The sequence below is a fragment of the Mauremys reevesii genome, linkage group 14, assembly GCF_016161935.1.
Source record: "Mauremys reevesii isolate NIE-2019 linkage group 14, ASM1616193v1, whole genome shotgun sequence".
Taxonomy (NCBI): domain Eukaryota; kingdom Metazoa; phylum Chordata; order Testudines; family Geoemydidae; genus Mauremys; species Mauremys reevesii.
Genome location: NC_052636.1, coordinates 29063861 through 29091101, shown reverse-complemented (window position 1 = coordinate 29091101; position 27241 = coordinate 29063861). Strand labels below are relative to the sequence as shown.

The 27241-nt window shown below is 53.6% G+C and overlaps 1 pseudogene; it reads right to left on the bottom strand.

Annotated features, from left to right (window-relative positions):
* Window positions 1-1498: 1498 nt before the first annotated feature.
* LOC120381574 overlaps window positions 1499-27241 on the bottom strand; it is a 158454-nt pseudogene continuing 132711 nt past the window's right edge.

The window sequence follows — 27241 nt, the reverse complement described above, 5'->3', positions numbered from 1 at the left end:
CTCACAATGTAAGAGTGCAGCTGCTGTAGCACCTTGACTGACCATGGGCTAAATCCTGCAGCCCTGGCAGCCCAGGATAACCTCCCACTGGTGGTGATGGGAATTTAGCCTTTGTAACGATCTGCTGGTACCTGAGCTCTCAGATGTGAATTAAACTGGGGGCAGACACAGCTCTGTCCAAACAAGTGAAGGATGTAAGTGAAAGAGCAAAGCTGGCCCTGGGGAGCTGCTGCAGTCCTGTAACCACAGCTGGGAGGGAACAGAGAGAAAACACCTGGAGCAGTACTGAGAAAAGGAAGTTTGTCAGTGAGATCAGTAGCAATAAATGTGAACTGAAGGAGTGCTTTCTCCTCTGTGCCGACAGGTTTGAATTGTGTTACTGTACTATGAGATAAAGCTTTACAATATCCTGCTCTAATTTCAGGATGGGTCTATAACCATAATTAGTCTCTGTTGAACTGGGACTTTCAAAATTCCCAAGGAATTTAAGGGGTGGGGTTCATAGTTGGTCACCTGAGGGAGTGCAGTAGAGTTCAAACCAAAGACCAGAGAGGCGAGAACAGGGATTGTGGGACACCTCCCGGAGGCCAATCACAGCACTGTAATCGACTAGGGTGCCTACACTGGTACCATGGCACTGTAGCCCCGGGGCAGAAAGCTGTACGCCTCTCGTTGGGAATCCCTCTGATTTACCGTTTTTACAGCGGGTGAAATGACAATTTTTCCTATCCCTGCCCTGTTCCTGCTCTTTGTTATAGTTCAATATATTTTAAGTGAGAAAAATGGTAGCAAAAATATCTGCTCTCCAGCACAACTTGAAACAGCATCAGAGCAACTGGGAATGAAACAATTTATTTCCAAAAGGGGAACTCGATGACTAACAATGGCTTTGAAATGGGGGAACAGTATAACAGTAATGCTCAGGGTTTGTTTAGACTAGGAAAAGTGATGGAGTTTAGGTCAGTTGAAGGGGAAAGCTAATGCCAACCCCTGCACCTGGGCATCTGTTCTACAACTATAATTGTCTTTTTACATCAAGATCACTAACTTGAGCAGACGACGCCATGTACAGCCCTAGTGGATGTCAGGCACAGATACTTTTTGCCTCACTGTACCTTGTTGGGATCAAATCTCCAGGAGCTGATGAACATTCCTAGCTCAAAAGGAAAGGAGTTGATAGAAAAGATCACACTGACCCCAAAGAAGGGTGAGCTGCAAAAGGCAGAAGCAGGTAACTCATCTGGTGGAGCTGAGAGACCACGGTGAAGATGGTGCAAAAATCACTATGTGGGAATTAGGAAATGTGATTTTTTTTTTTAAATTTTGCCCAGCCCTAGTCAAGGGATTTATTACAGTTCTCTCTCATGTGGATTTTCTGATGTCTGATAAGGTCTGAGTTCTGATTGAAGCTTTTTCTGCACTCAGAGCACGTGTAGGGCGTCTCCCCTGTGTGGATTCTCCTGTGTGTGCTCAGGACAGAGCTCTGATTGAAGCTTTTCCCACACTCAGAGCATGTGTAGGGCATCTCCCTTGTGTGGATTCTCTGATGTCTAATAAAGTTTGAGCGCCGATTGAAGCTTTTCCCGCACTCCGAGCACGTGTAGGGCGTCTCCCCTGTGTGGATTCTCTCATGTCTGATAAGGTCCGAGTTCTGACTGAAGCTTTTCCTGCACTCAGAGCACGTGTAGGGCTTCTCCGCTGTGTGGATTCTCCTGTGTGTACTCAGGACAGAGCTCTGATTGAAGCTTTTCCCGCACTCAGAGCATGTGTAGGGCGTCTCCCCTGTGTGGATTCTCCGATGTCTGGTAAGGTGTGAGCTCTGATTGAAGCTTTTCCCGCACTCAGAGCACGTGTAGGGCGTCTCCCTCGTGTGGATTCTCTGATGTCTAATAAAGTTTGAGCGCCGATTGAAGCTTTTCCCGCACTCAGCGCACGTGTAGGGCGTCTCCCCTGTGTGGATTCTCTGATGTCTGGTAAGGTTTGAGCTCTGATTGAAGCTTTTCCCGCACTCATGGCACATGTGGCGTGTCTCTTCCAAGTTAATTCTGTCACTTGTTATAAGGTCTGAGTGGCTACTAAAGTTTTCCTCTGGCCTCTGCTGAGTCTCACAGGCTTTTGGTTTTCTGGGAGTGCACAACTCCTGGAAACATTCCCTTTGAGTCGTCCTGATAAAGTTCCACGTGGGTCTCTGTGCTCAGCATCTTCCTGCTGGAGTGTCTCCTCCTCATTCTGACTCACCATCCCATCACCTGATGGGAGACACAGAGAATCCAGGCATAGGTCACTACCTGCGCCAGAAAGAAAGAAAATTTCAGAGAGAGGAATGGAAAAAGGGATGAACAATCCAAAATATGTGTGGGAGAGATCAAACCTATCAGGAGCTGATTTTCCCCAGAGGAGAGAGGAAGGGATCAGTTTTGGTCTGCATCTCATGAGAACACTCAGGGAAAGTGAGATCAGGAGCAACCTGCTGCCAGTTGTCAGTCAGAATAGGAGGGAAGCCATGAGTGACATCTGCCATAATGATTCCACATCTGCAGGGAACAATCCTGAACTTGGAGAGCTCACAGGATCTTTGTAGGGCATCCCGAATGTTTCCTGCATTCCCACACAGTTTTGAGTTGGTTTAACCAAGTCCTCACCTGTGCAGGCAGCTCTTGGAAGCACTTCTTTCTCAGAGCCCTGGACGTCTGGGACCCACAGCTCTTCCCCTCGTTCCAGCTGCGAGATCACATCAGGTTTGGAATTTGGAAACCCTACTGCAGGTAAAGAAAATGAGGAGGTCAGTGTAATTTGTGGGATACTTGGCACAAAGAATAGTCCATGGTTTTACCCCCGGCTCATTTTTAAGCAGTAACATCCCAAGGCCAGCTTCCTTGGCTCAAAGTGGCAGGAGAGTTATTATGATTATAAATCATATGCATTACCTTAGTGCCTAAGGACCAACTAACAGTGGGTCCCCATTGTGCTAGGCACAGTACAAACAGAGAACAGTAGCTGGGCCATGCCCTGAAGAATTTACAATCTGAATAGACAAGACAGACACAGAATGGGGGAAGGGACAGAACCCACTGTTAGAATAGAGATATTCAGGCCTGCCTGTAAAGCCTATAGTTTAAGAACTTAGGGTATTTTTATCACTTAGCTACTTAAAGGAGTATGAAAACAAAGAATCAAAATCACTGTCTGTATTTGTAAGGGCCTTCTCTTACTGTGACCGTCTGAGGCCTTGTTCTTAGGCTAAGGCCTTTGGCTAAGCAGCAGGGGCAGCCATAAGCTGGGAAGCGAAGGGTCACATCCTCACATCCCAAACCAGTCACACTGAAATAAGGTGCTATTGGGCTGTTAGGAAGATGATCCTGTCCTGATAGTGCCCATCACCACCAGATAAAGAAACAGATCTTAAGATGGTTAAAGAAAACTTAGTTTGACAGCAGCCTGTCTGGCAAGAAATCACTTCTCAATGCTTGTGGTTGTGAAACCCTCATTTCTGTATTGTTCTATCTTTATGGCCACCACTTTTACATTGTTAATCAGTCTGATTCTCTAATTGTTTCTATCTGCTGTATAATTAATTTTGCTAGATGTAAGTTAATGAGGATAGTGGGATACAATTGGTTAGATAATTATGTTTCAATGTGTTAGGACTGATTAGTTACATTTCAGTACAATGATTGGTTAAGCAAAGGTGTAGCTGTGCATATTACTATATAAACTGAGTCAAACAGGAGGGGGAACAGGAACAGGGAACAGGGACACAGGCAAGGCTCTGCGGTGTCAGAGCGGGTAAGGGGGACACGGGGTAAATGCTCTGCGGTGTCAGAGCGGGTAAGGGGGACACGGGGTAAACGCTCTGCGGTGTCAGAGCGGGTAATGGGGACATGGGGAAAATGCTCTGCGGTGTCAGAGCGGGTAAGGGGGACACGGGGTAAACGCTTTGCAGCATCAAAGCTGGGAACAGAGCACTGGGAAACAGACTAAGAGATAAGCCCGACTGGTGTGAAGGGCTTCGGAATATGGTTGCTTGGAAACTAACCCCAATAAACATGGCATTGTCTGCGCTTCGGACTTCTGGTCAGTTGCTGCTTCCTGTCTGTGTGACAAGACCCAGGGAAGTGGAAGGGTGAAGGGAAAACCCTGTAACAAAACTGACATGGCCTGATAACCAAGAGGTGAGCCTTAGAGGACGGTTTTAATACACACTGGAACTGATCAGGGATTCCCATGAGGACTGAGAGGGAGCGATGGTAAACACGCATTTAGATCCTTTTCTTGTCTGATATCTTTTCCCATAAGGCTGAACCTCTGGCACTGTCATGGATCCATAGGATCTCTGCAATGCCCTGGCTTTTAAACCGTCCTTGGGAAGTGCCCTTGAGTGCACTAGACCCCAAGGGTCCCACTCTTCCACAAGGACAGGCCATGTAGCTTCAACACCTGAGACTGAGCCTCTGGCTTCAACACTCCTACTTCAACCTGTGAGCTCTGCCAGCAGGTCCAGCTGAACGACACTCCTGTTCAGTGACGGTTCCTCAGTCAATGCACAGAGCAAGTTTTTGCTGTGACACTGGGCAGACTTTAAAACATAGCAGGGTTTATTAGTCAACTGAAACACAGCATTGGAAAGTCCTTAGATTAGCACAGGGAAGCAAAGAAGACAATACAGTCCACACTGGCCAATGCCCTTGAGCCAGGCTGCTGTAGAAAATGCTTTGGTTTCCTTTCCCTGTGCCTGTCCATTAGTCTTCACTCCAGTAGAGCTCCCTGCGCCTGCGAGTCCAGTTCTTCCTGCTCCCAAAAAGGACGGTTACTCACCATTGTAACTGTTGTTCTTCGAGATGTGTTGATCATATCCATTCCAGTTAGGTGTGCGCGCTGCGTGCATGCTAGTCGGAAGATTTTTACCCTAGCAACACTCGGTGGGTCGGCTGGGCGCCTCCTGGAGTGGCGCCGCTATAGCGCCGGATATATACCCCTGCCGACCCATCCGCTCCTCAGTTCCTTCTTGCCGACTACTCCGACAGTGAGGAAGGAGGACGGGTTTGGAATGGATATGAGCAACACATTTTGAAGAACAACATTTACAACGGTGAGTAACCGTCTTTTCTTCTTCGAGTGATTGCTCATATCCATTCCAGTTAGGTGATTCCCAAGCCTTACCTAGGCAGTGGGGTCGGAGTGAGACGTCGCAGAATGCAAAACTGCTGAGCCAAAGGCTGCATCGTCTCTGGATTGTTGGACCAATGCGTAGTGTGAGGCAAAGGTGTGAATCGATGACCAGGTAGCCGCCCTACATATTTCCTGGATGGGAACATGAGCCAGGAATGCGGCAGAAGAGGCCTGCGCCCACGTAGAATGGGCAGTGAGATGGCTAGCAGGAACGTGAGCCGATTCATAGCACGTTCTGATGCAGGATGTTACCCAAGATGAGATCCGTTGGGAAGAGACCAGCATGCCCTTCATGCGGTCTGCCACTGCTACAAAGAGCTGAGGTGAACGCCGGAAGGGTTTTGTTCTCTCTGTATAAAAGGCGAGAGCCCTACGGACATCCAAAGTATGTAGTTGTTATTCCCTGCGCGATGAGTGCGGCTTTGGGGAAAAAACTGGGAGGAAAATGTCTTGATTGACATGAAAAGCAGACACCACCTTAGGGAGGAAAGAGGGGTGTGGCCGCAGGTGTACCTTGTCCTTATGGAAGACGTATAAGGGGGATCAGCCGTCAAGGCACGAAGCTCCGAGACTCGCCTCGCCGAGGTGATAGCGCCGAGGTGATAGCGACCTTTCTTCCAGGAAAGGTACAGCAGGGAACATGTGGCCATAGGCTTGAAGGGGGCCCCCATAAGCTTGGTCAACACCAGGTTTAGATCACAGGTGGGGGCTGGGTGATGGACTTGGGGGTACAACCGTTCCAGTCCCTTAAGGAACCTGGAAACCATGGGGTGAGAGAAAATTGAACAGTCACTTTCACCTGGGTGGAAGGCGGAAATAGCTGCCAGATTAACCTTTATAGAAGAGACCGCCAGGACCTGCTCTTTGAGGGACCAGAGGTAATCCAGGATAGTAGGGATGGAAACCTGTCCTGGGACCAAGTTACTCTGATCGCACCAGTGCGAGAAACGCTTCGACTTGGCGAGATAAGTCATCCTAGTGGAAGGCTTCCTACTTCCCAAGAGGACCTGTTGTACCGAAGCAGAGCAGCAGAGCTCGGATTGGTTCCACCACGCAGGAGCCATGCAGTGAGATGAAGGGACTGCAGGTCTGGGTGGTGAAGCCTGCCGAAGTCCTGTGTTATGAGGTCCGGCCACAGTGGCAGGGGAATCGGATCCGCCACTGCCTTCCTCTGGTCGAACAACCAGGGTGTACCAGTGCTGCCTCGGCCATGCTGGAGCAATGAGGATCAGGTTGGCTCTGTCCCTGCGGAGCTTGAGAAGGACTCTGTGAACAAGGGGAAATGGCGGAAAGGCATAAAATAGGTGCCTTGTCCACGGGAGGAGGAATGCGTCTGAGAGGGAGCCCAGGGAGCATCCTTGGTAGGAGCAGAACACCTGGCATTTCCTGTTCTCTCGGGAGGCAAAGAGGTCTATGCGGGTAAAGCCCCACCTCCGGAAAACGGAATGGATGATGTCAGGACGGATCGACCATTCGTGAGACAGGAAGGATCTGCTGAGGCAATCTGCCAGAGTGTTCTGGACTCCTGGGAGAAAAGACGCTACCAAATCGATTGAGTGGGCTATGCAAAAGTTCCACAGGTGAGTGGCTTCTTGGCAAAGTAGGGAGTAGCACGCCGCGCCCTGCTTGTTTATGTAATACATGGTCGTCGTGTTGTCTGTGAACACAGATACACAGTGGCCTTGGAGATGGACCCGAAACACCTGGCATGCTAGACGGACTGCCCTCAGCTCCCTGACATTGATATGCAGGGTCAGCTCCTGGGGCAACCAGAGGCCTTGAGTGTGAAGGTTCCCGAGGTGGGCACCCCAACCCAGAGATGATGGGTCTGTGGTTAGTGCCACCGAGGGTTGAGGAGGGTGGAACGGCATCCCTGCGCAAACTACAGTGAGGTCCAGCCACCAAGTGAGAGAGTCGAGAACCGTCCTGGGGATAGTGATCACCGAATCTATATTGTCTCTGTGTGGACCGTATAGAGAAGCAAGCCAGGTTTGGAAGCACCGAAGTCGCAGTCTCACGTACTTGGTCACAAAGGTGCAGGACGCCATGTGACCTAATAGACCGAGGCAGGTGCGCACCGACGTTGTCGGGAAGGATTGAAAACTTCGAATGATCGAAGACATTGACTGAAAACGTGGCAGAGGAAGGCAGGCCCTGGCCAGATTGGAGTCCAGAACTGCTCCAGTAAAGTCTATTCTCTGCGTTGGAGTCAGGGTAGACTTTTCTACATTGATCATGAGGCCGAGCCTCCCAAAGAGGTCTTTGACAACACACAGGTGCTGTGATACTTGCGCCTGGAAAGTCCCTCGAATGAGCCAATCGTCGAGGTACGGGTAGACGTGTATTCGATGACGGCGGAGGGAGGCAGCTACAACGGCCATACATTTGGTGAAGACTCTCGGGGCCGTAGAAAGACCGAAGGGAAGCACCGTGAACCGGAAGTGCTGTTGGTTGACCACAAAACGGAGAAACCGTCTGTGCGGCGGGTAAATGGCGATATGGAAATACACGTCCTTCATATCGAGAGTGGCATACCAGTCTCCCGGATCCAGGGATGGGATGATGGTTCCCAGGGATACCATGCGGAACTTGAGCTTTATCATGAATTTGTTGAGTTCTCGCAGGTCGAGGATCGGTCGTAGACCACCCTTTGCCTTGGGGATTAAAAAGTAGCAGGAACAGAACCCCTTGCCCCTCATGTCCTCTGGCACCTCTTCTATGGCTCCCAGCGTTAGGAGCGCCTGAACCTCTTGTAAGAGGAATTGCTCGTGAGAGGGTCCCTGAAGACGGACGGGTGGGGAGGGTGGGATGGGGTGGAGAAACAAATTGGAGGTGGTATCCTGTTTCCACCGTGCAAAGGACCCAACGGTCGGAGGTGAGCTGGGACCATGCAGGAGGAAATGGGAGAGGCGGTTGAAGAAGGAGGGAGAAGGATCCGGCAGGGAAACTGGTGGGCCGTCCTCAAACATCCCATCAAAAGTTTTGTTTTGGCCCCGTAGGTGGTTTAGGGGCGCTTGACTTTGGTTTCCTGAAGGCCAGACTGTCTCCACCGATTGCCCCTGCCGCGCCGTCTGGTCGTATTCTGTCGCGGTCTAGGCTGGTTATAAGGGCGGTATGGTTGGGGCCAGAAGGACCTATGTTGGGTCACCGGCGTGTGCATACCCAACGAGCGCATTATGACTCGATTGTCCTTGAGGCTCTGCGCAGATCCGAGAAAAGGCCCTGGCCCTCAAAAGGTAAATCCTGAATTGTCTGCTGCAATTCTGGGGGAAGGCCTGAAGCTTGTAGCCAGGAGATGCGTCTCATCGTTACCCCGGACGCAAGCGTTCTGGCTGCTGAGTCCGCTGCATCCAGAGAGGCCTGGAGGGAAGTTCTCGCCACTTTTTTACCCTCCTCTAGTAGGGCCGTAAACTCTGCGTGGGACTCCTGGGGAAGGAGTTGTGCAAACTTCCCCACAGACACCCACGTATTAAAATTATAACGACTTAGGAGGGCCTGCTGGTTTGCCACCCTAAGTTGGAGGCTTCCAGCCGAGTAGACCTTACGGCCTAGGAGGTCCATGTGCCTAGCCTCCTTCACCTTAGGAGCCGGTGCTTGCTGGCCATGACGCTCCCGTTCGTTCACGGATTGGACAACCAGGGGGCAGGGAGGTGGGTGGGTGTAGAGATATTCGTACCCCTTTGCGGGGACCATATATTTTCTCTCTACTCCCTAGCTGTAGGTGTAATAGAAGCTGGGGATTGCCAAATTGTGTCTGCATTGGCTTGAATAGTGCGGATGAACGGGAGAGCCACTCGAGGCGCATCCGCAGATAATATGTCTACAACAGGGTCCTCTATTTCAGCAACCTCCTCCACTGGCAAATTCATGTTTTGTGCTACTCTCCGCAAGAGGTCTTGATGGGCCCTGAGATCAATAGGCGGAGGACCAGAGGAGGATGTTCCTGCCACTGCCTCATCAGGAGAGGAGGGGGAGGAGAGGCCCGGTACCAACGGGTCCTGAGGTGGGTCATGGACCGGCGGAGCACCATCTGCATCAGGTGGAATCTCCGGGTCTGCAGATTGAAGTGGATCTTCGTCCGTGCCCGCGGGAGGAGGATGGCTTACAATCACTTCAGGAACCCTGTGCTCTGAGGGGCCGGAGTGCTGAGCCACAAGTGGGGCACCTTGGGCCTCGTGATATGCCCACGGAGTCCAAAAGGCCCATTGATGAGGACCTTGCTCCTGGCTTTGTGCCTCTGGATGGTGGCACGGAATATCAGATGCCCAGTCCTGGTGGTAAGAAGCACTCCCAGCCTGGGACGACATTGACATGTGTCTCGAAGGCCACGGCGGGGCCGAGAGACCCTGTTAGGGTACTGCTGTTCCTGACGTTCAGTCCCGGGGCGGTACCGGTGAGCGGTACCGGTCTTGTCAGTGCCATGAACGAGACCGGGACCTACTACCGTGCCGGTGCCGGGAGGTCGACCGGGATCTTGAGTCCCTGTGCCGGGAGTGACTGCGGGACGCACGACTAAGATCGGTACCGAGAGCCGGATCGGTATCAGGAGTATCTGTCCGGTGACAGAGATCTTGAAAGTCTCCGCGAGTACGACCGGTACTGCGATGGAGAGCGGTGCCGGGACTGCGAGCGGTGCTGGAATTGGGAACGGCAGGAGCGGGAATGTCTCCGAGACCGCGACCTGGAAAGACGTCTCTCCGGTGGACCGACGGAAGGAGGCCTTATCAGGGCCAGCTTGCCAATGGATTGGATAACCCGCACCGGTGGTGCCGGGGGTTGAGGCTGCATCGACTCCGTCAGCGCGATGAGCTCTCTTGCCATTGAGAAGGTCTCCGGCGTACAAGGGAGAGTGAGCTCGAACATAGCATGAGCCGGGGAGCTATGTGGCACCAGACTCAATGCAGTACCGGAATTGATGGTGCCGCGCTAGGAGGAGCTGCCAACTGCGTTGTCGGTGTTGGCGGTGCCGCAGCAGTTACCGGGGTCCGACAGATGGACTTTGATGTGTGCTCCTTCTGCGAGGATGGGGTCGGAGCAGTACGTCATTTCCCAGTCGGGGAAAGGGAGCAGTGCCGGGGAGCCGGTGCCGGCAGATGCTGGTGCCGGGAGTCCTTTTTGGTACTGGAGCGATCCGGTGCCGAAGGTGCGCTCCTCACTGACACAGGTTGGATGGACGGTGCCGGCACCGCCACCGCAGGACTAAGGGCCGATTCCATAAGGAGCTGCTTTAGTCGCAAGTCCCGCTCCTTCTTCGTTCTTGGCTTGAACAACTTGCAAATTCGGCACTTGTCTGTCAGGTGGGATTCTCCTAAGCATTTTAGGCAGCAGTCATGAGGATCCCCCACCGGCATCGGCTTCTGGCACACCGAGCAGGGATTAAATCCCGGTGCCTTGGGCATGAGCCCACACCGGGTCAGAGGAAAGGGGGCTACTCCCCAAATCCCCCGCTTAACTATATACACTAACTATTAAAATACGTACTAAAATTAACTATAACTACAAGAACTTGAACTATATACATGATAAAGAGTAAATAACTACAAGAAGCTAGGGATATGGAGGTCAGCAAAGCCACTCTCCACTGTTCCAACGACCGTCACGGGCGGTAAGAAGGAACTGAGGGGCGGATGGGTCGGGAGCAGGGGCGGCTCTAGGCACCAGCGGGCCAGCGCCGCTGGGGCGGCATCCTGGGAGGCGGCATTTGGCTCGGTGGAGCTCGCGGCATGCCTGCGGCAGGTCCACGGAGCCGGGGCGAGCGGACCTGCGCAGTCATGCCTGCGGCGGGTCCCGTCTTCCCGCGGCTCGGTTGAGCTCCGCAGGCATGACCGCGGCAGGTCCGCTCGTCCGGGCTCCGGTGGACCTGCCGCAGGCATGCCGGCGGAGCTCCACGAGCCAAATGCCGCCCTCCCCAGGATGCCGGAGCCGCGGGAAGAGGACCCGCCGCGGGACTGGGAAGGCGGCGCAGCGCTCCGCTGCTTGGGGCAGCCTACTTTGTAGAGCCGCCCCTGGTCGGGAGGGGTATATATCCGGTGCTATAGCGGTGCTGACCCACCGAGTGTTGCTAGGGTAAAAATCTTCCGACAAGCACGCACACTTACTGGAATGGATATGAGCAAGCACTCAAAGAAGATCTATATTTACCCTGAGGATATGACCCCTACTAGGGACAATAATGAACTGAGAGACCTCCCAAGGGCTTTGTTAGGCATCCCAGATGTTTCCTTCAGGCACTTACAGATTCTGGGTGGTTTAATGTTTCCTCACCTGTGCAGGGAGATCTCAGGATCTCTCTTTCCTCTGAACCTTGGAGGTCTGGGACGCATGGCTCTTCCCCTTGTTCCAGCTGGGAGATCACATCACGCTGGAAAACTAGAAACCCTGCTCAGATGAAAGAAAACAAAGGAGTTCAGTTGATTTCATAAGACTTGGGCATAAAAAAACATTCTATTACTTTAACTTCAGTGCTTAGTGTGACCTGGTGCGGCAGGGGCAGTTCTCACTGAAAATGCCAAAGTTAGGGCAGGCTGAAAAAGGGAGAGCAGATGCTCCCAAAAATGGTGGTTAACACTGAAGTTAAACTCACCGACCAGTCACAAACACGGGTTATCGAGAAGCTGAAAAAAGAAATCACGCAGCCCCCTTTATTGCATCCCAGTTCTCTGACTCCTAATCAGCAGCGAGGTCCAGTACAGTGAGAGGTTATTTAAAAACTCTGCTCACATAAACAAAGTGTTCTTCTGACCCCAAAGGGTCAGCCACATCACCAGGTCAGTATAGGTTTGGATATTACCCAAAATTCCATCCTTCCAGACAATCCTTTAGCATCTAAACTAAAGGTTTAAAGGAAAGAAAGACAGAAAGAAGTTAAATGGGAAAGCAGTCAGATACATTCCAAAATGGATATATCAGGTTCTTAGCAGTATTGGTGAGTTGCTGGCTTGAAAGTCTGTCTGGAACACATCCACAGATTGGATGGGTCATTCAGTCCTTTGTTCCAGGGTTCAGTTTGTAGAGAAGGTGCTCCAGAGGTAGGAAGGGGGATTGAAGACAAAATGGAGATGATGCAGCTGCCCTTTACATTCCTTTTGCCGTGTGGCTTGTACTTCCTGTGTCCCAAACACAAGCTTCACAGCACGTGACATGGAAAAGCCTTGGAGTTCTCATTACACAGGCATACCCGGCATGTCTTGCTGACTCAATAGGTGTATCCCCTTGGTCCTTTCCATGGGCTCATTGTACGGCTGATGACCCTCAATGGGCCATCAAACAGGCTAGGCAGTGTTGATGCTAATATGTCTGGGGGTGTCACCCAGAAACACTGCACCAGTCTGGAAATACAGATATACCCTACATATCTATAACACACAATACAAAGGTGATACAAACATAGAAACAAAATTATCATACGTGGAAAATCATAACATTTTCACTGACACCTGGCATGGCATATCTAGCACGATTCATTGCAATTTTATCAGATTATAATATTATTTTATTATTAATACCAAAGTGTCTCACAATTCCATCCAGTGTCACACTTGGTAAACCAGTGAATTTCCAGGACTAGTTCCCCAGGTCCTTGAAGATGCCGAACACTGTGCTTATGAGGGATTGAAATACCCACATATCTGCTGGGAACACACACTCAGACACTGTGTCAGTCTACACCCCTATGTTCACTCTTCTAGAAAATTATGATCAATTTTGTACACAGTATGGCTTGTGAGGTATCATTTGAAAACGCATAATCTACTGAATATTATCCTCCTGTTAAAATGTGTAGTAACACTGTATGTAAAGTTATGAGATTTTACTGTATGATATTACTGAAAAAGTTACAATTCTGGGGAACACCCACAGAGCAGTTCCTCAGAGACAGCAAGGCAAACAGCTGGTCAAACAGCCAGTCTCCTGCAGGGGGAAGGTGTGAAGACATTTACATTCCATCACAGGGACCTCTTGAAGCTGTTGTGGAAAACGACCACATGACTGATTTTGAATCAGCTCAGCCTGAGGCTCTTTTCTTGGTTAAAAGTGCGCAGGGGGCAACAGCTATTGGAATACTGTCCCCCTGAGCTAAAAATCACACAAGCCTTTTAAAGCTTAAAACCCCAAACAATGACATATACGTTGCACGTTAATTTCCTTATTTGGAATATATTGCAAAATATGATGCAGGTCAAAAGCAAGCTGAACAATCAGTTTCCCATATTCGGCCTTTCCTGTTATCGTTATCACACCTGGTGATATGGGAGCAAGACTCTGCATGTCTCAAGAAATGTCACTACCAACCTAGGCCATTTTCACATGCTGGGGTGCAATCCAGAGCAGTGAGGAGTTGTGTCATCTGTAATCCTGGGTGAGATTCAGTGTTCTGCTGCTGGAGATCCCCTGTCTGGATACTCCCAGCCAGCATTCAAGGATGCACCGAGAGGTTCAGAGACAGAGAAAGTGTCCTGGGGAAGCTGGGAACAGGAAGCATGGGCTGGTGGGGTTCAGTGGAGAAAGGGAACAGGAAGGGCAGGGATATCACTGAATGCAGGATCTCAGCAGTACTGGATGACAGGATAGCACATAGTGCATCCCATTGGAAAACATAATCCCAACTATACATACAGAATGATGGGGTCTAAATTAGCTGCTTCCACTCGAGAGATGGATCTTGGAATCACTGTGGATAGTTCTCTGAAAACATCCACTCAATGTGCAGCAGCAGTGAAAAAAAGCGAACAATGTTGGAAATAATTAAGAAAGGGATAGATACGACAGAAAATATCATATATCATATTTGTAAAACAGCAAATGATACACCCACATCTTGAATACTGCATGCAGATGTTGTTGCCCCATCTCAAAAAAAAAGATATATTGGAATTGGAAAAAGTTCAGAAAAGGGCAACAAAAATGATTAGGGGTATGGAACCGTTATGCCAGACCTAACCCCCAGTTTCACTTGAGCAAACAGGAGCTATTTGACACTGTGCGATACGGCTCCTGTGCTCTGTTCCCAAAGTGTTCTGCAGCAGGGAGGGTCTGTGGCAGTGTGTGTGTGTCACTGGCATATTGGGGTGATGCAGAAACAGGACAGAGTATAGGTGGCATTGTGGGGCTGGCGTGAACTTTATCTTTCATTTCCCCTTCCAAGAACCGAGGGGACAGGAACCCTTACCCAGCGAGGTCACAGTCTCATAGTTCTCATGCATGACATCCCAGTAGAGGACTCTCTGAGTGGGGTCCAGCAGAGCCCACTCTTCCCTGGTGAAATGCACAGCCAACTCCTCGAAGGTCACCAGCCCCTGAAAGAGCAAGAGTCCAACACTCAGAATCTCTTTCCCCACTCACAGCCCCACTATTTGTGGCAGAGAGGAGCCAATCAAATGGAAGCTCTGGGTGGATCGCAGTCAACAAAGTCCCACCCCCACCCTGCTCAGCGTATCCAGCAAATACCAGGGTGAGGGGACGAAGAGAGAGCCCCTTGTCTCTCCCAGCAGATCCATCACACACCTACTAGCCACCGACTGATACAGGAGATGGAGCCCTAGCAGGGTCAGGGAGAGCTCCTGGTAGGAAGCCAATAACCTCCCCATTGTGAGGAGCCGGATATGAAGGGAGGCAGCTCCAATAAGCCTGACTCATGGGTGCCCCCTTCATATCTCACAGCAGCCGCTGGTTAGTGAGCTCAGGCTCCAACACTGGGAGTCTGGTCAGTTTGACTAGCTCCATGTAGGTGGGCTATTTTCTCTCTTCACAAATTAGGGCATTTCCACCTCCCAACCTCCTGGGTCTGTTCCTAGAATCTAGGGCACTTATTAAATAACTCCCAGCAGGTTTGCCACACCCTGGCCTCCTCCTTTCTCCACGCTGTGAATTTCCTGCCCCGCTCCAACCTCCAGACCAGACTGTGCAAACCTTCCCATCTCCGGTGTATTTGCTGTCCCTCTCCTCCAGCAGGAACCCACCAGCAACCCCCCAATAATCTCTACCTGAGTTGGCTCCACTGCAGCCATTTCTCTTCCCTGTCCCACGCCAGGCTGGGATGAGCTGGAGCAAAACATGGACGTCATTCTGCAGCCTGTCTGGGGGAGAAGGGCAGTTGTGGGCGTTTCAGAACCAGTTTTAGTTAATTTCACATCAGAATTCCCCCAGGCCCCTTCCCTGCAGACAGACACCCTAGATTCTGCCATGCTGGGAAATGCTCAGTCTGTTTATTACAATGTAGATCTGGCCCCTCCTGCCATGCTAAGCCCAGACACATTTTTTACCTCCCTTCTCACTGCCCTCACCCCCTAACAAAGTCTCTGAACACAAGGCTAGAAAAGAGCAGAACCAAAGGAGTCACTGTGGGGGATTCCCAGGACACTGACCCCACGGCAGCCACACCCCAGCAGGGGAATATGGAGTCAGGAACTGGCTTTTCCTCTCTCTGATCCCTGTTTTGTTCACTGGAAAGTGGTTCTGCCCAGGATGCAGCAATACATGTGTCTGGGTTCAGAAATCTCTCCCCCTCATTTCTCCCACTGCCCCTTTCAGTCTCTCCTTCCCTGTCCTCTCCCTGCCCCTCTGGGCTGGGACAGTCCCATTCCTGGGGCTTTGCTCTCCCATGGCTGGGTTTTCTACTGGCAATTACTAATGGGAGGAGAAATAGGGAGGGGCTTTTTGTGCAGATTCACTTTCTTGCCAGTCCCCAGCACTTTCCCTGAGGTCTTTCAGTTACCTGGAGACTCTGGCTCAGAATTTAGTATTAACAGGGCCCAGGGCTGCCCTAGGGGGCTAGGACCAGCTGGAGAAAGTCATCCCCTGGGCCAGGCAGAGAAGCAGCTTTAATTAAGGTCACTTCCCAGCACAGAACCCCACTGGGGGAGCAGCAGCTGCTAAGCCTGGTTTCCCAGATCACAACAGAGGCTGCAGCGTCTGACCCAGGAAGCTGAACCCCAGTATCCTGAGCAGAGAGGGACAGAGCGTTTGAGCAGCTTCCCTCCTTTAGCTCTCTGGGGAGAGCAGCTAATGAGAGCCCCTCCTCACAGGGAGAATTGCTGATCTCATTAGCCCCACTGTCCATCCGGAGTCACTCCTTGTCTTTCCATACAGTGACTCTGGATTAACAATGGTCTCAATGAAACCAGAGTTCAGAAACAATGAGTCCAGAACGCTGTGGAAGAGGCCATTGTGCGGCAGCGCTGACCCCCTTCCCACCTCCCTCATCCCCCAGATCCAGGACAAGGACTGGACAATGGACTGGACAATCTAGGACAATGGAACTGGAAGTTCCTGCAGTTTTCAAGAGGGGAGAAGAGCAAAAATCTGTGATTTCACCTCACAGTGTCTGATAAGTGGCTAGAAAGTTATCACAGTGACTGGGCCAGGCCGGGGAATGCCGGGCAGTGCTTGGAGCCAGGATTCTGGCATAAGCTAATCAGGGAGAAGAAGCGAGGTCAGGAGCAGCCCCCAGAGCCCCAGCCAGCCCCCCCCCCAGATACTCCCTGGGACCCAGCCCCCAGAGTCCCTGGCCAGGGACCTCAGATACCCCTCAGAGCCCCACCGGCCAGAGAACCCCCACCAGACCTTCATTGCCAGTTTGGGAATCCCAAAGGGTTCCCCCCACCAAGAGACCCCAACAGCCGAAGACCCCCAAAGGGACCCCACTGGGAACTCAGTCCCTCACTGCCTGACTAGGATCCCCCGCCCTCCAGCAGGATCTGCCCTGCCCTTTGCCTGGCACCCCCTCCTCCCCTGCGGGATCCTGGTGCTTTACAGGGGCACCCCTGGCCTAGCGCCGGGATTCTCCCACACACACTCTGTGCACTGGGCATGGCAGCGATCCCAGGAGTCTGCGGGGAAGCCCAGACAGAGCCCTGGCACAGCACCAGGCTCCTCTAATCCCCTGTCCCGCTTCCCCAGAGACGCCCACCCGGCTGTTCTGCAGCCAACAGGCCCCCAGCGATACCCACCTCCAGGACCCACAGCCTCAGGGCTGAGCACATCACAACCACCCCCTGAAACCCCAAATCTCCAGAACCCACCAACCTCACTAGGGTACCCCCTGCCCAGCCACCCAGAGGCCTCCCCCTACCACAATCCCCCTTCAGCTGCTATCTCCCCACAGCCCCACCCCACCCAGCAACACTGTTACCTCACAGTGCCTGAGAAGTGGATAGAAAGTGACCACCGCCCCCTGCTGGCCAGTCACACAGGCAGAGGGAGCCCTGGGGGATGTCTCTTGAACAGGAGAATGGAAGGCCTGGAGGGACAAAATAGGTAAAAAATGTCCATGGCCTGTCACTAGCAAATAATGGCCACCCTGGATCCACCCCAGAGGTGGCTGCATCTTTGCACTGTGGGAAGCAACCCCTCACAGAGGCCATTTGCCATGGGGTTTGCGATACTTCTCAACTCACACTGCGTATTTGATAACACAAGAGAAAAACATCAAGATCTGAGGGGATTTTATATCGCTGTTAACAGTGATGAGCTGCCAAAGTCTTAACAACGGGTTCCCTATAAAAAGTTCTGATTTAACAACAGGTTCCCTATAAAAAGTTCTGATTTAAGGGATGTGTGACAGCATGTATTTTTTGTACCAATAGGGTTACCATACGTCCATATTTTCCCAGGAGGTGATTAAGAACCGAAAAGCCTGACATGTCCAGGAAAATACAGATGTATTTTAACCCTACCTAAAGTTCTTTTTTAAAAAGATGGGGCTGAACTAGAACTGAGCTCCGTTTCACATGTGTGGGTGGTGATCAGGGACAGTCTCAATTTTTGGGTCTTTTTCTTATATAGGCTCCTATTACCCCTCACCCCCGTCCCGATTTTTCACACTTGCTGTCTGGTCACTCTAGGGTGTGCACATGTGTGGGTCCCAGCTGCTCCTGCCCCCTCATTAAAGCAGGTGTGCAGGGTTACTGCCCTGGGAACTGCAGGGCACCAGTGGATGTGGGGCTGGCTGCTGGAGGCAGGGAGTGACACGGGCTGGCTGTGGGCAGGTGATGCAGACGGGCGGGCTGCAGGTGGCTGTGGGCAGAGGCTGGCTGCAGGCAGGGGGTGGCTGTGGCAAGGGCTGGCTGCAGGCAGAGGGCGGCTGTGGGCAGGGGCTGGCTGCGGGTGGCTGTGGGCCGGGGATGGGGCGGCTGTGGGCAGGGGCTGGCTGCGGGTGGCTGTGGGCAGGGGGGTGGCTGGGGGCAGGGGCGGGATGTGGGCAGGGGCTGGCTGCGGGTTACTGTGGGGAGGGGTGGGGGAGGGGGCAGCTGTGGGCAGGGGTGGGGCAGGGGTGGCTGGGGCAGGGGTGGCTGGGGGTAGGGTTGGCTGGGGGCAGGGGCTGGCTGCGGGTAGAGGCGGCTGTGGGCAGGGGTGGGGCAGGGGTGGCTGTGGGCAGGGGCTGGCTGGGGGCAGGGGCTGGCTGGGGCTGGCTGGGGGCAGGGGACAGGGGCAGCTGGGGGCAGGGGTGGCTGGGGCAGGGGCAGCTGGGGCTGGTGACAGGGGCTGCAGGCAGGGGCTGGTGGCAGGGCAGGGGTGCAATGGGGGCAGGGCAGGGGTGCAGATGGGGCTGGGGCAGGGGTGCAATGGGGGTGGCAGGGCAGGGGTGCAGACAGGGGCTGGGGCAGGGCAGGGGTGCAATGGGGGTGGCAGGGCAGGGGTGCAGACAGGGGCTGTGGGTGGGGGTGCAATGGGGGTAGTGCAGGGGTGCAGACAGGGGCAGGGGCAGGGCAGGGGTACAATGGGGGCGGCAGGGCAGGGGATGCAATGGGGTTGGCAGGGCAGGGGGTGCAGACAGGGGCTGGGGCAGGGCAGGGGTGCAATGGGGCGGCAGGGCAGGGGTGCAGGCAGGGGCAGGGGTGCAGACAGGGGCTGGGGGCAGGGGGTGCAATGGGGTGGCAGGGCAGCGGGTGCAGACAGGGGCTGGGGAGGTGACAGGGGCTGGCTGCAGCGGGGTGCAGACAGGGGCTGGGGGCAGGGCAGGGGTGCAATGGGGGTGGCAGGGCAGGGGTGCAATGGGGCAGGGCAGGGGTGCAGACAGGGGCTGGGGGCAGGGCAGGGGTGCAATGGGGGCAGGGCAGGGGTGCAGACAGGGGCTGGGGAGGGGTTTCAGGGGCTGGCTGCGGCAGGGGGCTGCAGGCAGGGGGCTCTGGGCGGGGGAGGGTTGCAGACACTCACACGTGGGGGGGGGCTGGGAGCAGCAGGAGGCAGCCGGGCACCCACCAGGCAGCAGCAGGAGCCCCAGGGCCAGAGCTCCAAAGAGCAGGAGCAGCAGCAGGGCCAGGAGGCAGCTCACATGGCTCTCGCAGCGCAGCGCCCCCCGGCGGCCGGGAGGAGGAATTACAGCCTTCCCAGCCAGAGCCCATCCAAGCTTCCCTCGCAGGGAAGCCAGTTAACAAGTGGTTCTAAAACCGCTTCTAAATTTAACAACGGGTTCGTGTGAACCGGCTCCAGCTCACCCCTGGCTGTTAACGAACTAGTGGAAAAGGGGGACTGTTGGACTGGATTTTATACGACTGTCCAATACATAAACACAAAGTGATGGTTCCCCCCACCCCCACCATTGCCATGGGCAGCAGGAAGCCCTTTGAGGAGCTGATTGAAAGGGCAAGGGAGGGGGAGGGGGAGCTGAAAGGTCCCTGGATGAGCGAAGGGGGCAGCAGTGGGGGATGGGCGGGTGACTGGCAACTGATGGTTGGGGGTACCTGTGTTGGTAGTTAGGGGGCAACAACTGGGATTGGGAAACTGGGGTCTGGGCAGTCCCCATGGGGGACACGTGCGCCTCCCTTCCCTGCCCTGGCAGAGACCCGGCATCTCATAGAATATCAGGGCTGGAAGGGACCTCAGGAGGTTTCTAGCCCAACCCCCTGCTCAAAGCAGGGCCAATCCCCAACTAAATCCCCAAATGGCCCCCGCAAGGAGTCAGCTCCCAGCCCTGGGTTTAGCAGGCCAGTGCTCCAACCACTGAGCCATCCCACCCCACTCCAGGGGCAGTCATGGGCTGGGGAATGACTCAGGGCAACAATTTCCCACCTACACAAGGAGAAATCGCTGCAGATCAAACGGGTGGGAAAATGCCCCTCACTAGAGAAGATTTTAAACTGACGTTTGAGACTCATGGGGAGAACGGGGGAAATCGGGGGGGACGGGAGAGCTGATCATTGGAGGGGAAAGGGGCCAAATCGCCCCAGATTTTATAGCCCGTGTGAGTCACTGAGAGAGAAAAGGGGCAGAACTGGAGAGAATTTGTATCGGGGCGAGAGGCAAGTGGCACAAACAGGGACAGGATCCAATTAACCCCCTTCCCCGCCCGCCCGCCCGCCGCCCGCCACTTCCACCCCGGAATTTCCTGGCTGCACAGAGACAGTTCAAACCCCCGCATCCCACTGACCTTCCCCTACAACTCCAGCTTCTCCCTCCTGCCTGACACCCCATCTCCCCCACACCACAGGATCCCCTCCGCCAGGCCCCAGTCTCTGCCCCCAAATCCCACTGGGGCTGAGGCAGCTCTGAGGTTTCTCCCAGGTTCCCCGGGGCAGAGTCACTTTCCTGCCCAGCCCCAGTGCCCCCCCCCCCGGGGTCTCTCACTCCCCGGGGGGCTCCGTGGGAGGCTGGACACCAGGGATGCAGGACGGCAGGAATGGGGGTGACAGGCCTCCTGTTCCTCAGTCTCACGGCGGGACCGAGGGGGCTCGTCACTCTCCGGCTCGGGAGCGCTGGGAAGACCCGACCGTGGAGGGGCCGTCGCTGGGGGGGGGGGCGGCCCCGCGCAGGCGCTGAGCACGTCCTTATATCACTTCTGTGGCGGGAAAAGTGCTGAGGAGATGGAACGCTGAGGGCTGGTTTTGGCGGGAAAAACCGGTTTGGACTGGTTTGAGCCTGTTCCCTGATGGTAAACAAGTCCCCTCTCAGAGATGGAGTCCAGGGGTCAATAGTTCATATGCTCCAGATTGGATCTTATTTTAAAGCCAGTGATTTACTTCATAAACATCTTATTAACCAACTAATGGAACCTATTGAACAGTTTATACTTCTCACACCTAACAATGAGATTAAAAAAACCAAACACAGACAAACCTTATCGGTAACAGCTAATGTCCTAACTGGGAAATCAGCAGCGGTTTGTAGCGGGGGGAGCGCACAGTCTGAATGTGTATGACCCAACCCCAGCCCCCAGCCCCACATAGCAGTGGGGCTTGGCACTCTCTGTGCATTGGTGTGGTGGCTGAGTGGTTCACCAAGCAGTGACAATCCAAGGAGGCTCCCTGAGTCAGTCTCACTCCTGAGGAGATTCTGCACCAAAAAAATTCTGTGCACAATATTTTAAAATTCTGCTAATTTTATTTGTCAATAAATAAGTGTGGAGGCTCCAGCATGGCAATGGGGAGCACAGGCTGCTGGATGCACAGAGGTGGGAGCAGCAAAGAATCCTGTGGCACCTTATAGACTAACTGACGTTTTGCAGCATGAGCTTTCATGGGTGAATACCCACTTCGTCGGATGCAAGAGGTGGGAGATCACCCTGCAGCCCCCTCTCCCCTCCAGGGAAACAGACTTGGTGGTGAGGCTGCACCTCTCTGCTGCCTACTCCAGGAGCCCTAAAAAGACTCCCCAGAACTGCTCATGAGGGGCACATGTGCCTTCCCCTTGCTTCCCCATCAGAAAGTCAGAAAGCCTGAGCAGCTGGCCCCGGATGATTTGAAAGGGTCTGGGGGCTCCTGCCACCACTACCGGCAGTACAGCGGGACTAAAGTGGATTCCTGCCCACCCTCTCTCCGCACGGCGCACCACTCCCAGAAGCATCTGGCACATCCCTGCAGCCCCCGTGGGGCATGTCTCTCGCACGCTGCCCCCACCCCAAGTGCCAACTCTGCCATTGGAACTGCGGCAATGGGAGCTGCAGGGGTGGTGCCAGCAGGCAGTGGTGCCAGGAGACCCACGCCCCGGGCCTCCTCCATGTAGGAGTTGCTGCCAGATGGGGTGTGGGTCACTCGGGAGCTGCCCAAGATAGGTGCCACACCCCAACCCTCTGACACAGCCCAGATCCCACAACCCGCCCACACCCAAACTCCCTCCCAGAGCCCACCACTGCCCCCAACTCCTGCCTCAGCCCAGAGCCCACATCCAAACTCCCTCCCAGGGTCCACCCCCCGCCTCCCCTGCACCCCAACCCCTGCCCATCCCAGAGCCTGCACCTCATGTACCCAAACTCCCTCCCACAGCTTTGGGGCGAGAAAGACGGGCAGGACTTGGACCATTCTGGGCATCACCAAAAGTTATATAAACCTGGTGACGCTGAGCTGGAGCCCTAGTCACTGCACATCTCTCTCCTTACACAGGGGGACTCCGTGGGGGCAGGGCGCTGCTGGGGGTTTATTCCGTCCTTTAATGGCTGTGGAAGGGGGAACAGGGAGAGAATTTGCTCCTCTGTTCTCTGCGGAACACGTGCAGGCAGCGGGATTATCTCCAGGGCTGTAACAAAACACAAGCTAGCAGAGGGGGGGAAGGGATTTCCTGCAGGATCTATTCCCAGTGCAGCTCCCAAGCTGTGCCCTGGCGAGCTGTGCCCAGGGGATTTAGATGCTTTATGTAAGGGGACTGTTGCCCCTTATTAACATTCAGTGGGGTGTTTGGTTGCTAGCGCCCAGCACTAAAGGAGGGGTCGATGGGAAATCAGGAGCCTGAGACTGACAGTCCCCAGGAACAATGTGGAGAGGCCAGTGCTCCAGGGCAGCCTGATTGACAGGGCGGGCAGGCTATTCAAGGAGTCAGGAGGCCAGGGGGGTCCCGTCCTCCCTGTGAGCTGGAATTGTCTGAGTCACATGGAGTGGGGCCGAGCTAAGGAGAGAGCAGGGGACCCAAGCTGAGCTGATGGTAGCAGAGCTGCAGCCCCAAAGCCAGAGCACAGCCCAGAGAGAGCAGCCCTGCCCTGGGAGCAGAGCTGTAACAACTGGAGCCAGAGAGGCCAGACAAGCAGCCCAGGGAGCTGAAGGCAGAGCAGCAGCAGCAGCCGTGCTGAGGCAGAGCGGAGCTGGAGCAGTCCGGAGCTGGGTGCGGTGAGCAGCTGGGGAGAGCGAGGGGGACCCTGGGCAGTGGGCCCAGCACAGGGAGACGCCTCAGCCAAGAGGCCCTGCAGGCCAGACTTGGAGGGGGATCGTAACCCTGACAGGGCGGGGGTGATGCTGCGGAGAAGGGTCCTGCCACCCAGAGCTGAGAGTGTGTGGCCACCGCCAGAGCAAGTGTCCAACCTGCAGCGTCCCTGCAGCACAGCCAGGGCCTGAGGAGGTGGCCTGGGACCTACAAGGAACAGACTGTGAAGTGCCCTGATGTCCAGAGACACTTTTTGTGATGGTCCCTGCCCCAGAGCGGGGTGATGTGTTTTCCTTTAACCTTTCCCATTTTTTCTTATTTTTTAAATTTGATTGTTAAATAACTTGTATTTGCTTTAAATTGTATGATGTGATCAGTGGGTCAGGGAGGTGCGCAGTGCAAAGAGAGGGACACCTTAGCCCCTGTCCTGGGTGACCACAGAAGGGTTGGGGGTTGAGCCCCCCAGGAATCCTGGGCCCAGCCTTGTTGGGGTTACGAGGACTCTGCCAGACAGGAGAGTGGCAGGGGAGTCCTCAAGGGCAGGGAGGCCTCTCGGTAAAGGAAGTGGGAGTGAGGACTCAGATCCTTTGCCAGCCCACTTCACCGGGGTAGTGCAGAAGCCAGGAAAGTTCCCCACAATAGCAGGACCATTCCCCCACTTACATCTAGATACAGTACCAGGCACATAGGAGGATTTCCCCTTCTGAGTCATGGAAGCAGAAATTGACTTTTCCTTTCCAGATTTAGCTAATGTTCAGAAAGAGACTCTAACACCTGCCTTCCAGATCTGAACACCTCAACATTCAGGAGTGCTCAAGCTCAATTTGGGCAGCTGTTACTTCATTTCTCCCAAATCAAATATACTGATCCACTGTCATTTGCTGTAGAAAAAGTAGGATAAAATTGAGCAAGAAATGCTTCCCAGGGGTTATTAGAACTGGAGTTGCTATTTTCAACAGTGATTGCCATTTTTTTTCTAGTTTTGTTTGTTTGAAAGGAAGACAGTGATATTGCATTGGCAAATTCCCTATAGAAACAAAGAATAATAAAGGCACCTCAACTTTTCCTCATTTATGGAGGAAAGTCTTATAATATGCATCCAGGTATCCTCCAATCACACAAGCTGAAAATTGTTCCATTTTACTGCAGTTCTGTAACCATATGGGAACCAATCCTGTCTGTGTTCTGTGCACATCCAAAATTCCTGCTGAATGACCCATCCTGGGAGCGAGTTACCAGTGACCCAGGGCTGGGGTGGAAGGAGGGTGCAGGTGGGGGGTAGCACCCAGGCCTGGGGCGGCAGGGGGTGTGTGGGTTGGGGAGCATTGTTGGGGGGGAAGGGAAGAGCCCAGATCTGGGGCAGCACAGGATGTGCGGGGGAGCCCAGGGCTGGAATGGCAGGGGGGTGTGGGTGGGGGGGGAAGAGCCCAGGGGTGGGGTGGCAGGGGGAAGCAGGTGTGGGGAGGCCCAGAGCTGCGGCGGCAGCGGGTGCAGGGGGGGGGGAGCCCAGGGCCTGGGCAGCAGGAGGGTGTGAGGGTGTAGCAATAAATGAAGCCAAGTCCGTCAGTCTGTTCTGGTGGAGCGCCCCAAGCGGGGGGTTTCCACATCCTTTTATTATAATGGTTACATAAATCATTCTATTATGCGCATGTGCAACCCCAATCCAACTCCTCGCCCCCTCCCCTGATTGGTGCTTTATGCATTGCGTGTTCCAGTGGTACGCACCTGGTCGGCACTTAATCTGTGTGTCTCCTGATCGAGTGTGGGGGGGTGGGAACCCCTTCAGCCGCTCTAAATCCGGGGGCGGTTTTCCAACCCCCTTAGTGCTTGAGAAGTGTAAAGTTCCTACATGAGGGGGAGCCCAGGGCTGGGATGGGGGCAGCCAAAAATTTTTTTGCTTAGGGCGGCAAAAAACCTAGAGCCGACCCTGCCTCCACGCACTGTGAAGTAGGTAGGAGCGGATCATTATGATCCCTACTTGAAAGAGGGAGAAGCTGAGGCTGAGAAAGGAGAATTGAGTTGTCTGAGGTCACACAGCCAGTCAGTGGCAGAGTTGGGAATAGGACCCAAGAGGCCTGATTTTCAAACTAACCATCGGATCTTCAATGTCAGACACTGAATGACCTGAATAAAGTGCTCTCAGATGAGCTCCAGACCAACAACAGTGCACAGGAATTATACAGCAAGTATTTGAGGAGAACTGCAAGGTTAGAGAGAATCATGAACTGCTCAGAGACAATTAATGCAGAGAAGCAGCAAAATTCATCAAACATAGAACTGGTTCTGACTTATTTCCTTGGTCTTAAAAGAGAACAAGGACCTGGGTCTCCTCCCTGTCAATAACCCCCTGCTCAGCCAATCAGGGTAGAGACTGAGGACGGGAGGCTGAGGGTTCCTCCCCAGAGAGCCCAAAGGATGGCCCAGGTCACTGGTGGGGATCACTGCCCAAGCACTATTTCAGCCCCACATTTTTGGGTGGACCTCCCACAGTGGGAGCTGCAGAGCCCTCCCCCGCAACACACATACACCCCCCCCCCTCTCCTGCTGTTGGGAAGGGAACAGGAGAAAGGACAAAAGAAGCAAAAGACAAAGAGAAAGGAGGGAGGGATGGAGGAAAAGCGGAAACAAAAAGGACAAACCCCAATGTCCCCAGTGATTCTAAGGGACAGAATCCCAGGTGCGCAATAAACTTCTGCCTCCTTAAGCTCGAGTTTTCCATGCCCAGAATTCAACTGTCACCAGATGGATCAGACTGAACAGGTTTCAAACCTCCAAGAGGCTCTTACCTTCTAAACAGGGACGGCTGTTTTCTAGTAAAATCACTAAAAGGGAAGGAGAAAACTCAAAAGAGGTTCCTCCTGGCGCTCACGTCCGTGAACCCGAATACTCCCTCAGTCCTCAAAGAGAGACCTGGAAAAGGAGACTTGCGGAAGCAAAGCCACAGGGGTCTCTGAGGTTTCCCTGGCCCCTCACCCCTGTCCTGCCTGGCTGATGTCAGCATCTCTCTGTGAGGTCACCACATCCCCTCCACCTTGGACCAATAGGCTGAGGTCCTGCAAAAGGCCTTTGTGATGTCACTGCCACACCCCTCCCTTGCTGTGCCAATGTCCTGCCCCTGGCCGGGCACTGTGGAGGTTTGAACTACTCCCTGTGGGTCACCCCACTCAAGGAGCGTTCGTTCTAGGCAGCAAGCCGGCTAGACAGGGAAACATCAGACGCTGCTCCCAATGCTACTCTCAGTTTTTCAGCAATGAGTCAACTTTATGGCCAGAAGAGACCATTAGAGCATCTAATCTTACCCCCTGCATATCACAGGCCTCCTGTATGACACAATAGTGATCTTATTATGCAGGGTCCACCCCTCCCTCACTGTGAATAGTACATGAACCAGCCTTGTAATGGAGCTGAGATTTCCCAAAAACTTCAAGCAAAATACACCAGTTTCATAAAACAGATTTATTAACTACGGAAAGATGGAGTTTTAAGGATTATAAGTGGTAGGCATAAAAGATCAAAGTAAGTTACCATGGAAATTAAAGATAAATTCACAATCTAAACTTTACACCTTATTACGCTAGGCCGTAGTTCAGTTATGCCACAGGAAGGCTTAATGGTCGAGCTGTAGTGCATGCTGGGCAGGCTTAAGGCCGGGCTCCCCATGGCAGGAGAGAAGAAGACGACTTTGCTCACAGGCAGTGCCCTGCCCCCACTCCCAAGTCATTAATGGCTTCCCCAGGTCAGCCAGAATGGAGCAGCGGTTTTCACTGCACCAAGTCCACTTATGGCTTACAGGCAACTCCCAGACTCACCATCTCGGCCAGAAAGGAGCCCACTCAGCCTCGCCATTGCTGCTTTTCCTTCCCCCCAGAACCCCGCTTCTCCTGGGCTGCAAGGAGCCACCCCTGGGAAGCCAAGACGCAGGCACAGGATTCTGCCTCCCAGCAGCCAACCGCACCTCCTCAGGCTTGGCAGAACGAATGGTGACGCTCTACTAACCCCACTTAGC